General features: G+C 51.7%; 1 long non-coding RNA gene across 1 annotated transcript; it reads left to right on the top strand.

Moving 5' to 3' along the window:
* The first annotated feature begins 2278 nt into the window (after window positions 1-2278).
* LOC109253529 (uncharacterized) lies at window positions 2279-13848 on the top strand. The gene is made up of 2 exons (XR_002074446.2): window positions 2279-2629; window positions 13596-13848. It is a non-coding gene; the product is annotated as an uncharacterized LOC109253529 (long non-coding RNA).
* The last annotated feature ends 1580 nt before the right edge of the window (window positions 13849-15428 follow it).

Below are 15428 nucleotides of genomic sequence, written 5' to 3'. Positions count from 1 at the left end.
AGCCGCCGAGGGGAGCCCAGGGCCCTCCTCTGCTTGCCTGCGTAAGGCTCCCGGTTGCACACCTTGTTCTGTTCTTCTGGCTTAGCGCCAGGTCCTCATACCAGAGAAGGCTCTGAGTGCTGCCGTGTGGTCTTACGCTGGTTGATTAACCTCGCTGTGCCTTGCCAGACTAGGGACGAGCCTGTGTGCCTATGCCGATAGAGACTGGGGACCTCAAGAGCACGTAGAAGCCTCTGTGTGGCTGGAAGCTGTCCCTTGGATTTAGACCGGCAACGCAAGTACCTGGACCAGGTGCCCGTAGGCGGCGAACAACATAATTGCGCACGGCGGTTCTGGGCGGGAGCATGAAATGAGTAAGGCCTCCCACATTACTGAGCACCTGCTCTGTGCCAATCACCACCCTCGGTGCTCTAAATCTCACACCAGCACGAGGAGACGGGTGTGCTTTCCCTCTTCTTCCAGGTGAGGAGATTGACACAGCCGAGAAATGACAGCACTGGGGTTCAAGCAGAAGTCCCCCCCGCCCCGAAAGCCCTCTCCACCGCACCTCATGGGCTCGTTAATCTCCATGCATACCGATATTTCCTTCTCAGGCATTGGACTCGGACTGAAACAGCACCTCTTGAGTTCACAGCAACACTATCCCCAATAGCCAACAATCCAAGTGTCCATCGGTGGTTAAACAAACTGCGGTATGTCCATACAGTGGATTATGACTCAGACTAATGAGGAAGGAAATTCAGACACCTGCTACAACACGGATGAACCTTGAAGACACCTTGAAGACAAGATGAACCTTGAAGACGAGATGAACCTTGAAGACAAGATGAACCTTGAAGATGAGATGAACCTTGAAGACAGTCATGCTAAGTGCACTAAGCCAGACACAAAGGGACAAACACTGTGTGAGTCCACTTATACAGAGTACTTAGCAGAGTCAAATTCATAGACACAGGAAGTAGAATTGTGGGTGCCAGGGACTGGGAGGAGAGGGGGATGAGGGAATTATAATTTACTGGGGACAGAGTTTCTTTTTTGGGAGAGGAGCAAGTTCTGGAAAAAGAAGGTGGTGATGGCTGCACAACAGTGTGAATGTATTTGGTGTCACTAAACAGCATGCTCAGAAATGGTTAAAACGGTGGGGAGCGGGCTGGGGTGGGGGGGCGGCAGGTGGCGCCTGGGTGGCTCAGTCTAACGTCCAACTTCGGCTCAGGTCACGATCCTGTGGTTGGTGAGTTCGAGCCCCGCATCGGGCTCGCTGCTGTCAGCACAGAGCCCGCTTCAGATCCTCTGTCCCTCCTTCTCTCTGCACCCACCCCGCTTGTGCTCTCTCTCTCAAAAATAATAAATAAATTAAATATCTTAAAATGGTTAAAACAGTAAATTTTACCATTAAAGTAGTGCAATGGAAAAAAATGCTTCTTCAGGGAAGCATTGAGGGAAGGGTTTGTGGCTCCCCGCTCCCCTCCCCCGACGAGGCTGCTCCCACAGAGGCCTTTGCTCGTCTGCACCCCCAAAACCATGGGTTTCGTTATCTCCAGGCTCCCTTCTGGGCCCCGAAAAGACGGTGGCCTTGCCCGCCCGCATGACGGCAATGTGAGGCAACGGCTGCACACGCCAGGCGTTGGGAAGATAATTCTAAAGGAATAAACACCCAACTGCAGATAAACAAGAATACTGTCTGTTTAAACGTAATCTGATTAGAAAAGAGAGTTTTCACTGGGGACTATAAAAAATCCGGTTTGCCAAACCACACTGGAAAAGCTCAAGCTTGTGGTGCTTGTCTTGTGGGCGAAGCACAAACGCCCGCAGTTTCTTCTGGAAATTCCGGAGAAGCCCCTCGGCACCTCCTCCAGGCTTCAGCGCTTACAGAGCATGACCGCCTCGACCAGGGAACAGTGACCTCGCTCTGTTCCCTCTGCGGATCTGAACACAGAGCACGTTGTTCTCCAACCCTTCACAGGACGCGGGGGCCTGGCTCTGGTTCCCAGTGCTCAGCGAGCCAAGCAGATGGCCGCGAAATCCAGAGGTGGCCCGGTTATCATGATGCCTGGGTCCCCCCATGAGGACCTCATGAGGCTCTGAGGTCCTTTCCAGACCTCAGAGCACCTCGCTGTGCTCCAGGTGGTTCTGGAGACTCCCTGCAGAGCCCCGGCATGTACAGAGAGATGAGACATCCTGAGCCCAGTTCAGAGTTGGTGAAACTGAGGTCTGAACAGGGACTACAAGACCCTTGAGCTGGAGAACACGTCCATCCAATTTTCCGATGTTTGTGAGTACTTGCGGGCGTGGGGCTGGGTGCTGGAGATACAGTGTCTGAAGAGTGTGCTGCTTTTAGGTATCTTTTATCTGAGTCCAGGGGTGGAGACAAATGTGTAAACTCTCCCAAGTAAAAGCAAACTGGGAACCGGGAGAAAGGCTGAGAAACGGAGGAAATGGGAGCGCGGAGGGCTGATATGAGAAGAATGCTTGATCTCCTCTGGGGAGGCCTTTGTGCAAGGCTTCCCTGTGTGTCCTCCGATTAAGGCTCCTGATAAGCAGGCTGAAATCTGATCATGGGGAGGAGGCAGAGAACTTTCCAGACGGAGGGAGCACCACGTGCAAAAGCTGGTATGGTGGACCAAGCAAGGTAAGCAGCCACAGCCAGAGAGAAAAGGTCACTGTGGCCACAGAACCCAAGCGGGAGGCGGGGCCGGCTAGCCACGCCTCCGCTCCAGGGACTCTAGCCACGCCCCCTGCAGCAGGGCTGAGGCAGGACCCAGGGAGCGTGTGTTTTGAAAACAGTGCACTCTTTGCTGAGTGTGCAGTGCGTGGAGGGAGCTGGAGGGCAGAAGAGAGATATGTTGAGGGCTACTATAGGCATCCAGGCAAGAGGCGACAGTACAGGTGGGCTCGGCACAGAGGAGCAGCGAGGATTGGGGAGGAGAAGTGGGATTTAGGCAGGAAATCTCCGGACCCTTGCTGGTGATGGGGGAGAGGGGGCTAGGGAGAGAAGGGGTGCAGGGAAGCCAGACTACCGTGATGGGACCTTGGGAGAGGAGGCATGGGGAGGAGGGGAGAGGAAGAATCTACAATCACAAAATGCTTCTGGAGGCGGGCTAGTCAGTGCCCTGTTCATTTGCAGATGGGGAGACTGGGGTACTTAAAAGCAATGTGCCTCTTCTAATGCAGTGAGGTTGCTGCCAAGCTGGGAGCAGAATTCAGGTCCCATATGATGGATGATTAGACATCAGCTACAATCCAACCAGGTGGAAAACCTCATTCATTCGTTCATTCATTCATTCATTCATTCATCCATGCTTTGGTTCATTCTTTCATTCGTCCATTCATTGTCCCATTTTTTTCATTCAATAAACATTTTGTATTCCATTTCCATAGAGATGGAATATGGAGATGAACGCATCCCTCTTCCGGCTCTCAAGGATTTCTTGGTGGGGAAGACAGACACACAGACTTGCCATCATAAGCAGGATGGGTGAGGATCCAAGGGGGATCCACTCCACCCCACGGGAAGCACAGAGAGAGGAGTATTCATCCTGCCTTGGGGGTGCGTCTCCAGAAGCTTCAAGAAGGAGGTGGTGTTTTGAGCTGACTCTCTCAGTCTGTGCTTGCTGGGGGTCCAGGGCAGGGAAGCAAAGTCAGGCATCAGGTGTGGCAGGTGCGAGGCTCAGGGCCAGGAAAGTGCACAGGGCACATTCGGAAGTGGAAGAAGCAGGAGTGTCAATGGAGGGTAGAGGCAGGAAGCAGGGTTGGCCAGGGGCCCGGGTCAGATAGGTGTGCTCCAGAGGTGGAGTGTGGTTCTCAGGTAAACCTCCCTCAAAGCCAGGACCAGCCCTGCAGCTGGAGGCTTTGCTCGTTGTTAACTGGGAGCGTCCTTCTGCACAGTAAAACATTAACATCCTCCGGGATACAAAAACGGTGGGACCCTCATTTGCTTTTCCCGTGGGCTGTGACACTACCTCATTTAACTGAGAGGCAGCTGAGGGTTCTGGGTGACCAGGGCACTCGGGAACACCCTGGGTCTGGGTACAACCCTGATAAGTCACCTTACTCTCTCGGTGTCCTCACCGGTAATGTGGGGGTAAGTCCAGGATTGGGGAGACGAACACGTGCACAGTGTTTAGAAACGTCTCATGGAATGTTAGCTGTGTGTCTTGACTTCACAATAATCCGGGAAGAAACATGCCTCTACCATCATCTCTAAAGATGGGAAAGTTGGGGGCTTAAAAAGAATATAACTTGACCAGAGTTTCACAAACAGAGGTAGGCAGAGCTGGGAAATGAACCCAGGTCCCGGGTTCTTAAGTATTCTGCTATTCTGAATCTGATCTAAATCTTTTTTTTTTTTTTACGTTTATTTATTTTTGAGACAGAGACAGAGCCTGAACGGGGGAGGCGCAAAGAGAGAGAGGGAGACACAGAATCTGAAGCAGGGTCCAGGCTCCGAGCTGTCAGCACAGAGCCCAACATGGGGCTCAAACCCACGGACCGTGAGATCATGACCTGAGCTGAAGTTGGACGCTTCACCGACTGAGCCACCCAGGCGCCCCTAAATCTTTTTTTAATGTTTATTTATATTACAGAGAGACAGAGTGCAAGTGGGAGAGGGGCAGAGAGAGAGGGAGACACGGAATCTGAAGCAGGCTCCAGGGTCCGAGCTGTCAGCGCAGTGCCCGATGTGGAGCTGAAACTCACCAGCACTGAGATCATGACCTGAGCTGAGGTCCGATGTTTGACCGACTGAGCCACCCAGGTGCCCCCTGATCTAAATCTTAAGGTCAAGGCTACAATCAGGGGATTCTAGATCAGGGAATCCAGTTTTAAGCTGGAGAAGGATGTAGTCGGCCTCCGTCAAAGCAGGGCGGGCATTGTCATCAGGCACATCCAGGGACAAGGGGCTTGGCATCTGGGCCACACAATTGCTTTTCCAGAACTGGCTTTGGAGCCGGCGGCTCTGAGGTTGACTCCAACATCTGTCCTTCCCCGCTGATGCCTTTGGGCCAGGCTGCATCTCGGGATCCTCGTCTGTAACACAGGCACACCAATGCCAGGTTTGCAGAATTTGACTGAATTGGAGGCAACATACGCTTAGCGTCGGGCACACAGTAGGCCTGCAGTTAATAGGAAATACCGCTCGTAACACCAACAAGAGCTGATATATGAGGACGTCTTTTTCTGGGCCGGGCTCTGTGCCGGCGTTACGCGTCCTGAGCTCGTAGCATAACTCAGGTAAAATGTGCAAAGGTGCTTTATAAAGGGTGAAGTCCCGCGCGCACACACAGGACCCCCGCGGAGTCATCGAGTGTCTCCGGGACCTCCTTAGGAGCAGGGACCCTGTACGTGGAGACTTCACCGTCACCGCCGCGCATGGTGGGCGGCCCGGCTCCCCACCCGAAAAGTACTCATTTGTTAGAATTCGAGACCCGCGCGCTGTAGCAAAGTCCTCGGCTGCTCCAGCAAGGCACAGATGAGGCACCCGTTGGGTTCTTTTCAAGTTCCAACAGCACGTAATGACGGCCTTTTCCTCCATTCATAAACCACATATGGAATTAATAGCCACTGGAATCAAACCAGACCAGGCTGGGTTTATTCGCCAGAAACAATGAGACGTTAAGAAACCAAGGCCGGGAGAGGCAGGGAAGGGCTTTAACAAGCTTCTAGGTGGGATTTTTTTTTTTTTATCCCCCCTCCCTGTTTACTTTATTGAATCTGGTCCTCGCTGATTTGGTTACAGCCTGTGATTTCAGCTTATGATTCAATAAGCCATTTGAAAGCTTGTAAATAGCACGGTTCTGCTATCTGCTCCCTCCTCCCCAAGGGGGTTGCCACTGAGCAAAGGGGGAGCTTGCTCCCCCTCGCAGCTGGTTGGGCGGCCCTTGGAGGGAGGTTCTGAAGCGGGGGATGCTGAACCGAGTGGATCCGGGGTGGGGTCTTGACCGTTGGAAAAGGTGGACTCAGCCTCAAGCAATGACTGGAAAACAGGGAGCAGCCAATAACATGAGGACTTCCTCCACTCCTGACATGACCTTGTCTGGGCATTGCTGACCCTCCTTATCACAGCCTGGGTTGGGGACCCCACCGGTACAAGCCTGGCCGGCCCCTCGGGAGCCCGTAAGGGCCATCACAGAGACTCGGACTCACAGATTCTGTGAGTTCTCGCAGCCAAATATCCCAGAGCTCCCTCGACACTCCCCTGTGTCCCTCCCACACCTCCTCCGCCTGCCTCAACCCCCTGCTCACTGGCTAGCCTGCCAGGAGGAGGAGGAGAGACACATGGAACAGGACCCCACCCCCAGCAAGCCCGGTCTGGAGCAGAGCCCTGCGCAGACCAGCGGATGCACACATGGACTCCGACAAGATGAGCCCCAGACAAATAACTGCTCAGTAAGATATCGTTGATGCGACGCACTGATTTGGGGGTGGTTTGTTCCGCAGCTGTAACTAACCAATACATCATCCGCTAGGGGCTTTTCAGCTGTGTTAACCAAACGACCAAATGGACAGGTGAATGGCGCACGTCACTGAATCTTCGGGTCCGTGAGCTGGAGAGGTCTCAGCAGTGGGATTCTGTGCTTTGGGGGTCTCTGTGGCTTAAATTCCTGGAGCAGAAGTTAGGCCTGAGTCTCTCCAGGGAAGCAGCGTGGTCGGTGCAGAAAGTCCATGCTGATCTTTGCCCCATCCCGGGGCTGGCACCAGGCAGCTGAGTGCGAGGGAAAGTAGGAGCTGAGGTGTAAGCAGTTGAGCCAGGACACCTCCTCATGACTCCCATGCCCACAGGGAAAAGCCCAAATGCCGTGGAGGGACCTCCAGGCTCTAGCTTTCTATATCTTGTGGCTTCTTGTACATATGCTTATACAGCACCACAGTCCCTAAGGCGGGGCACACAAGTCTGCCAAATGGTCTCCAAACACACCAAGCTTTTTCATGGATCCCTGCCTTTGCTCCTACCATCTGCCTTGCCCGATATGCCCTTCCTCCTTTTAGCTACCTCATGAACTCCTACTTACACTGCAAAACCCAGCCAATATAGCCCTCTTGTGAAGTTATCCCCAACCTTAGCTTACTCTTCCGTTGATACTGAAGTAATTCAACACCCCATTCTCCCAATTAGATCACACCCCATTCTCCCAATTAGACTGTGAACTCCTCCCAAACATGTTCAATATAATTGAAGACAGATGAATGAATGAATGAATGAATGAATGAGTTATCAGTGTGGGTACCTTTCTAATAAACAGGATGGCTCTGCAAAAATACCATGGGTTCAGATGCAGATCATTGTTATTCCATGACACTAGGCTCAGGTCTCAGTTTCCCCGTCTGTAAAGTGGGACCCCAGAGTGATGATGTAATGGCATTCCACCCCCAGGGGAAGGACTCTCTCTCTCCGCTTTTTCAGAGGACTCGAAGCCCTCCTCTTCTGGGGGTCCCTGCCTCCTGGGCCTCCTTTCTGGGACCTCTCCCAGAGGCGAGAGGTCCCAGGAGGATGGGAATCAGAGGGAGGCCGGAGTTCAAGATTCTCTGAAGGCAGCTTTCCCTGTATGAGAAGATCTCTGTGAGCAGTGTGATAGCATCATCATACTCTAATGAGGACCTTCCATTCATTATCTCACAGCAGTCCGATTATGCCCATTTTACAGATGAGGACACTGAGGTTCAGGGAGGTGACAGGACCTGGCAAGATTGCTTTCTTGGGTGCTCCCTCTCTCTCCTCCGTGTTCTAAGGATCTTTTATCTTTGACCTTGTGCCTCTGTGCAGCTAGTCTTGGGGAATATTTGGAACTGATCTCAACGAACCCACGGTTTGGGTTTCCCAGGTTCCTGACTGCTCCCCAGAGACCAAGGGGGAGAGGGTGGGAAGAAGGACCCAAAAGGCTTGCAGTGGACTTAGTGAGGCATTTCTGTATGTATCAGCACACCGTGATGGGTTGTCCCCACTTCCCAGATTCCCGCACTTGACGGACATTTCTTCAGTGCCTAGTGTTCTCCAGGCTCTGTGCTGGGAGGAGGAGCTGCTGAAATGAATGGCCCCCAAGAGCTTCCCAGTCTGATGGCTGAGGAAGCCACGAAAGCAAGCTTCTAGAGGCCGTTTGTCTAAAGACAGTAGTCAGTGACACTTGGGAGTGGGAAGCCATTAAGGCATCATCCCGATGCCAACTCCGGTCAATGGCTCATGGCTGCCTGGGGCTCCAGGGCTTGAGAAAAAAGGTGCTGTGATTGATTAGCAATGTCTGCCAGGTGCATGGCTAAGACAGTTCTGGCCTGTGTGCCCGTGATGTGCCCGTTATCTGCCACCCCTGCTTGAGAGAATGCAACCCTTACCATCGGGGCAGCAGCCAACCTAGTCAGTGGGCTTGGAGACAGCCATGAGCACTGGAGGTTTCTCCAATCCCGATCCGAGTGTAGGCCATAGAGTCTTGGAAGGAGGAGGAATTCTGCCCCTGGGAGAATCTAGAAGGCTCTTCAGAGGTACTGACAAGGGAGCCAAGTGCGAAGGGTAAGATTTTAACACGTGTAAGTGGATCCCACTGGCGTTTTTTGAGCACTTGCTGTGTTCCATGTATTTTCCAGGTGGGGAAGAGAGCAGAGAGGACCTTCCAGGCAGCCTGACCAGCCAAAGCAACAGCACAAGGGACGTCGTGGATGCAGTATGGCAAGGGTGACCAGAGAAAGGAGTGTGAGGGCAGCTGGGAGGGGCAGCTTGTGAAGGTTCTGGAGAGCGGAGTGCGGCTTTCATCCCACAGACCCTGGGAGCAAGGGGCGGGGGGACCTTGCACTTGAGCACAATTCCTCTGGCTCCTTACAAAGGGGCCACCCGTGAGGGGGTAGCTGCCTGGGCGAGGAAACTCCTCCCCGAGTGTTCTCACCAGGCCAGAGGACCAAGCTCTTGCAGCCATGGGGACGTGCTGCTATTTTAAACCACCTGCTGACGCCCGCCTGCCTCCCCCGCTTCTGCCTTGACATGTGGCTCCTGTGACAGAGAGCCCAGTGTTGCCCCAGGAGACAACGCTGGGCAACTGGATGCAGATGGAACACCCAGGCAGGGGACAGCTGTAGGGCCCCCAAGCGCCCTCCCACCCCTAGCACCTGGCTTCCTTGACCCGCCAGCCTTGGGAGGGCCAGGGAACCCCACCTGCCTGCCCGGTTCAGGCAAGGCAGGCAGACTGGGTCTCTCGTAGCCTCGCAGTGTGATTACTAAAGTAAGGCTCTTATCAGAGCCTCAGTTCCTTGTCTGTAAAATGGGTACAATGACGATACAATCGGGGCGGTGGGGGAGCTCTTTATGAGGCGTCTAGCACAGTGCCTGGAGTGGAGATGGAGAAGACGCCCAAGAAGGGGAGAATGCTTACGCTAGCCCTCACCATGCTCCCTCCCTGCTTCCTGCCTTATTCTTCACCACCTGACATTATGTCGGGTATCTGCTGGACCACGACAGCAAAGATTTTGGATACCTAGCCTCTCTGAACAGTGCCCGATGCATGGTAGGTGCTCCATAGTTATTGAACAAGAGAATGATCTTTTTGAAATGGCTTCACTTCTCTGAAAAGCATTTATCTGAGCAGATGAGCATTCATTCAGCCATTCATTCATTCATTCATTCACCCATTCATTCATTCATTCATTCACCCACGGGTCCCGGAGCTCTTACGACGCACCACACACTGTGTGAGGCTCTAAGAACCCAAAGCCCTGCGAGCGGGCACGACCCTTGTTAGAGCGTGGAATCAAGATGGCACCCGTTTTCATCTCATGAAGGATCAGATTTCTGATTCTAAAAGTGGACCAGATGATAGACATTTGACCTCAAAAATGGGTGCACCTTTACCCTGTCCCCTTGTCATTCGTAAAGCAAGACCCATAAAGCAAGAGCCACCACCAGATCCAATTGGGGAGGAAGGGGAGGGTGAAGGGGGATGGCAGTCAGCAGTCTAAGCCGGGCGAGGGGAGCATTTGGTGATGGAAAGCCAGGTGTTGTTCTAGCACCCATAGTTCCCAGAGAAATCTGGCCCACCCAGCCTGGTGGGAGAAAGTTAGCAATTCCACCAGCAGGTTCTTGAACACGTCATCCATTGGCAGGACTGAGGTTGACCTAGAGAGAGAGGGAGACTCAGGAAGCCCTCTGCCTACAGGGTGGGGCTGGGTGCGAGTGGCTTTTCTCAAGCAGGTCCAGACCCCCAGAGACTGATTGGTCCTGGCCCAGATACCACCTTAACCCTTCCCAATTATATTTCCCCAGGCCAACTGCACTCTGACATTTCAACCATAGCGTCTACGTCCAAAATTCAAACTTTTATATGACAATCCATTTTTAACTAGAGTGTCTGCAGTCAGCCTGGCCTCCAACCCTGGCCCTGGTCTTTATCAGCTGTGTGACCTCAGGAAAATAGCCTAACCTCTCTGTGCCTGTTGTTTTTATCTGTGAAACAGGGTAACGATAGTACCTACTTTCTTGTGTTCACAGGAGGAGAAAATGAGTTGATATATATAAAAGCACTTCAAACAGTACTTGGTACTGTAGACATTGGGTAAAAAAATGCCATTTAGATTATCACTATCATTTGATTTGCAGACCCTGGTATTATTTAATGAGAAGCCCAATCTAGAGGCTAACAGGTATAAGTCTTTTTGTAAATGTTGTATTTGCTTCAGGCAGTGGGATGAAAGGTTCTGATTTCCAAAAGGGATTGTTCTGGAGATTCCGTCTATGGCAGTATTAGACCTCTACACCCCAGCCATGGGCTCAGGGTGGCGGACACTTACTCCATCACCCCTCAACACCAGACTTGCCTGTGTGGTTTGCTTTGGCCAATGGGCTATTAACAGACGTGATACAGGCAGTGGCTAGAGATGTGACAGCACATTTGCCGTCAAGGAGCCTCCTCCTCCAGGCTGGGCCCCGGAATGAGACACATGGAGCAGATCTGAGCCAGACCTGCAGTCTGCAGCCAAGCTCCGCTGAGCACAGCCGAGATCAGTGCAAGGCTGACCCACCTGCAGACCCCTGAGCAAGAAAAAATAAATATATGTTATTGACAGCTACTGAAATGTGGAGGTCATTTGTTACGCAGCATTATCATGGTAGAAGCTAACCAATATATCTGCTAATGCATTGCCATCAAGGGGTTCTTGTCTTTGAAAGAGACAATGCATGCAAGATGTTGAGTTCATATAGCAAGCCTTCAACTAACTTTCTCCTCCTCCTCCTTCTCCTCCCTCCCCACAGCACAGCCAAAACTCTGTATTCTCCTAACCTGAGGTCAAGTGCCCTCCAAGGGCCCAGCACATACCCCCACCTGCTTCCCAACCTGCCTCTCCTTGATGTTCTGAAGAAATGAGAAAGAAGTGTTAAATTTGTTCTTGGCTACTTTTCCTTGCAACTCCCAGAGGCCCTGCTTACAAACTGAATCAGTTATCAGCTAGTTAGGCTGGCGGTCCCCGGAGGTGCCGCTTGAATACAGATAGGGACCCATGCATTATTCAGTGCGAAGACGGGGAGAAATGAGCAATGCGTCCAAAGCCAGAACAGCAGTGGCAGTAAGGGAATAATTAGCGAGCTGTCACTTGTCCCTGTCACTGTTTCCTCCCTTAACACATGAGGGAAAATAAAAAAATAAAAAAATAATTTTTTTAAAGGAAGAAGAAAAAAGGCAGGGAAGATCATCTTGCTTCTCGAGGCAGCTGGTAGGTTAAAATGTGACACATAAAAAGGCTTGAAGCAAGGGCTCTGGTTCAGCTCACAAAAGCCATGGCCTGGGGACCCCCCCAATATTTTATCGAACTCCCCTTTCTGCTTGATGATTCATGGGCACTGCCCCAGCCTGCCATTCAGATTTTCTGCACGTTTCCATAGCACTGGGAATTAATTTCTCCCCTATAAGGAGGAGGTGGGGATGCTAGGAGGGGGTGGGAGGAAGAGCCGTGAGGGGCAGAGCCACCCCAGCCTGCAAAGGTTTGAGGTGACCTTCCAGGAGGAAACTGGGATAAGGGTTGACAAGATCTGTACTTGGCTCATTTGGGGACTGTGCGATTTGATTATTCATGAGTTTACGCACACAGAAAGAAATCATTTTGTTGCGTGAGTCCTCGTCATTTCTTGTGGAAGCTATTTTTATTTATCTATTAATGTCTTGTTAGAATTTTTTTTTCTGTGGCACGTACTGGTTTGTTGCTTGGGGGTGTTGAGCCAGACATGTGAGGGTCTGAGATGTGCTGATGGTGAGGCCAGTTTTCCCAAAGACTTCCTCTCACCTTTCCTCTGGAAAAAAAAATTACAGAAAGGGTAGTGTTGGGGGGAATAGGGTTGAGAATATTTGCTTGCTTGATTCATGCCTCTGCTTTCCATTAAAAACGAGCTGGTCACCTTCAGGTAGGATCGTTGCTTTATAAAGTTCTGCTATGAAACTCAACGAGATGGAATGTGGAAGATGCTTTGTGTAAGACGGGGCAGAAAGACTCCCAACTGGTAAACAAGTCACCCTTCTTCATAAAAATCTGTCAGCTCCCTCACCGCATAATGAGGGCCACTCGGGGTTGGAAGATTTTGTCGTCAGAGTCCAGAGAAGAGGACTCGTTTACGAAGCCACTAGCCCAGATTTAGCGAGTCCATGGCATGCAGACCACTGCTTCTTTACCCAGTGCCGGGGGCAGACATCGCTAATCGATCCCAGAACCCTCGACCCACTGCAGACAGCAAAGGATGCCCAAACTCAGAGCTCTGTGCCACATGACCTCCCTCAACCCGCCTCACCCTTTCAGACTCTCGACCACTTTGCACATGTCGTTCCTTTGGCCTGGAATGTTCCTTTCCCCCTGGCTGCCACCCACCTGGGCTGCATGCAACACTCCCCCCCCCCCCCCCGGAGCCGTCAGAAGCTAACCGTCTCAAGTCTTTGCAAGGGAAATTATTCCCTCCCCACTCATGCATCCTTCTCTATGATATCTTCACATTTGCTGTGCATGTTTAGAAATGAATGGCCAGCTTAATTTGCCTTTTCTCTTCTTGATTAGATTGGAGGTCCAGGGGAGAGATTGGGAGATTTCGTCACCTCTCTGTTTCCAGCAGTTGGAATAGAGGTTGACACCTGGAAGGGATCCAGTGACGGTTTGTTGAAGGGAGGAAGGAACGATTTGCTGTGTCTCTGGACAAACGAGGCTCCTCTCTGGGCCTGGTGTTCTGGCATTCAGCCCAAGCTTTGACAGAGGTGACCTGGCTGTGTGCAGGCAGTTCCGGAGCTCTGGGGGCACACGTGGGGGACACCACCCAGGCAGCCTCCTCTGTGTCTCTGTCACCAGCCTCGCAAAGCTGATGCTGAGGGGGAAAGCAGGGAGAATCTGACACGGGAGAGTCAAGGCCCTGTGGTCAGTGGGAGAAGGCAGGCAGGTTTGGAATACAATAGCTCATGCTGATGATCCCAGATAAAAACCCTTGGGTCATGTGTAGGCTGAAATACAGTCCCTAAAGATACCAGGGAGCTACAAATGTTACCTTGTAAGTAAAAAGGCCTTTGTAGATAGGATTAAATTAGGGATGTTGAAATGGGGAGATGATCCTGGAATATCTGGGTGGATCCTAAGTGCCATCACATCTGTTGTAGGAGGGAGGCAGAGGGAGACTGCACACACAGAGGAGAATGTGATGTGACCACAAAGGCAGAAATTGGAGTGATGCAGCCACGAGCCAAGGGAATCAGTAGCCGCCAGAAGCTGGAAGAAGCCAGACCCTCCCGTAGAGCCTCTGGACACACTGTGGACCTGCTGACACCCCGATTTTGGTGCAGTGATGCTAATTTCGGGTTCCTGGCTTCCAGAACTGGAAAACAATAAAGTTTGGTTTTCCTAAGCCACCAAGTTGATGGTCATTTGTTGCAGCAGCCACAGAGAAAAAAAGGGGGGGAGAGGAAGGACAGCGGGGCTTGTCTCCCCCAGATGTCAACACCCACTGGGGCTGTGCCTCACCAACCCAGGTGACGTTGTCCTCTGCTCATCCCTGTGTCCCTTGGCGGACAGCAAGGCAACAGCAACCTCAAGCATAGAGGTCAAGAACACTGGCTCTGAAGTTCTGTTTTGTTTTGTTTTTTTAAGTATAATTGATACACAACATTATACTAGCTTTAGGTGTTCGGCGTAACGCTTCAATATTTGTATATATTGTGAAATGATCACCCCGATAAGTTTGGTGAACCTTGGTCACCATATGGTTACAGAATTTACTTTCTCGTGATGAGAACTTTTAAGCTCTGCTCTCTTAGCAACACTTGGATGTTAAACTGTCCACAGGCTGGACTCCATGGGCTCCAGAGATGACCCTCTAAGAGTTGAGCTGAGTGGTGGGGTGCCTGGGTGATTCAGTCGGTTGGGCATCCGACTTCAACTGAGGTCATGATCTCACGGTTCAGGAGTTCGTGAGTTCAAGCCCCGCATCGGGCTGAGTGCTGACAGCTCAGAGCCTGGAGCCTGCTTCAGATTCTGTGTCTCCCTCTCTCTCTGCCCCTCCCCTGCTGGTTCTCTCTCTCTCTCTCTCTCTGTCTCTCTCTCTCTCTGTGTGTGTCTCTCTCTCAAAAATAAATAAACATTAAAAAATTAAAAAAAAAAAGAGTTGAGCTGAGTGAACGTTATTTGGTTGATACAATGCCATATATCTCATCGACAGCTGGTAAACATTTCCTGGTTTGGATGCTGCAATTGTCTTAATGTTTTGTAGCCAGTGGATTTGAGGAATGGGGACAGTGGTCCCAAATGTTTTGGTGAATCCTTGAAAAGCTTGTAGCAAAGAGATTGTGCATTAGAGGAAATCTCTGCCCCATCTCTCTCTCTCTCTCTGCCTGTTCCTCTCTCAGCTTCTCTCCATCACCGTCTTCTTCTATTTGTGTCACTTGGTCCTGCACACACACACACACACACACACTGAGAACTCAAAGGTGAATGATGATAAAGACTTTGCTCCTGACACTGTCCCTTCTCAACAATTTTCTCCACCCCCCAGGCCACTCCTCCTATACAGACACTCTCTAACGGGGCACACACACATCGGGATCATGCCTGCCACCACTTTCCCTTTCTTCCCTGTGCCTTTCCAGCCAGTGAAGGAGAGAATTTCCCTCAAGTACCAGGGTCTGCTTAAAGCCTAACATGTGGCCAGAACACACGCCCTCATCAGGAGAGAGCTGTGAGATTATTGTGGAGGGGGTAATGGGGTAAAGAGAGGCAGATCAACTGGCAGAGCCTTGGCACAGAGGGATCCAGCTGCTGGGGAGCCCAGCCTTCCCCATGGAACCTGGCAGGGCTCGAGACGACCAGGCCAGGGTGCAGAAGTGGACGGTTCTCCTGCAGGGTATGGGTCCTGGTGGCCACGACGTGTCCCATTCGATTGGCATTTACCAAGAGCATCCTGCGTGCCCAGCCCTGTGTGGAACACTCTGCTTCCCAGA

This window comes from Panthera pardus, unplaced genomic scaffold (genome assembly GCF_024362965.1).
Source record: "Panthera pardus isolate Hobbes unplaced genomic scaffold, ASM2436296v1 HiC_scaffold_15, whole genome shotgun sequence".
Lineage (NCBI taxonomy): Eukaryota > Metazoa > Chordata > Mammalia > Carnivora > Felidae > Panthera > Panthera pardus.
The sequence above is the reverse complement of the archived record's forward strand: the minus strand, read 5'-3'. Positions and strand labels throughout refer to the sequence as shown.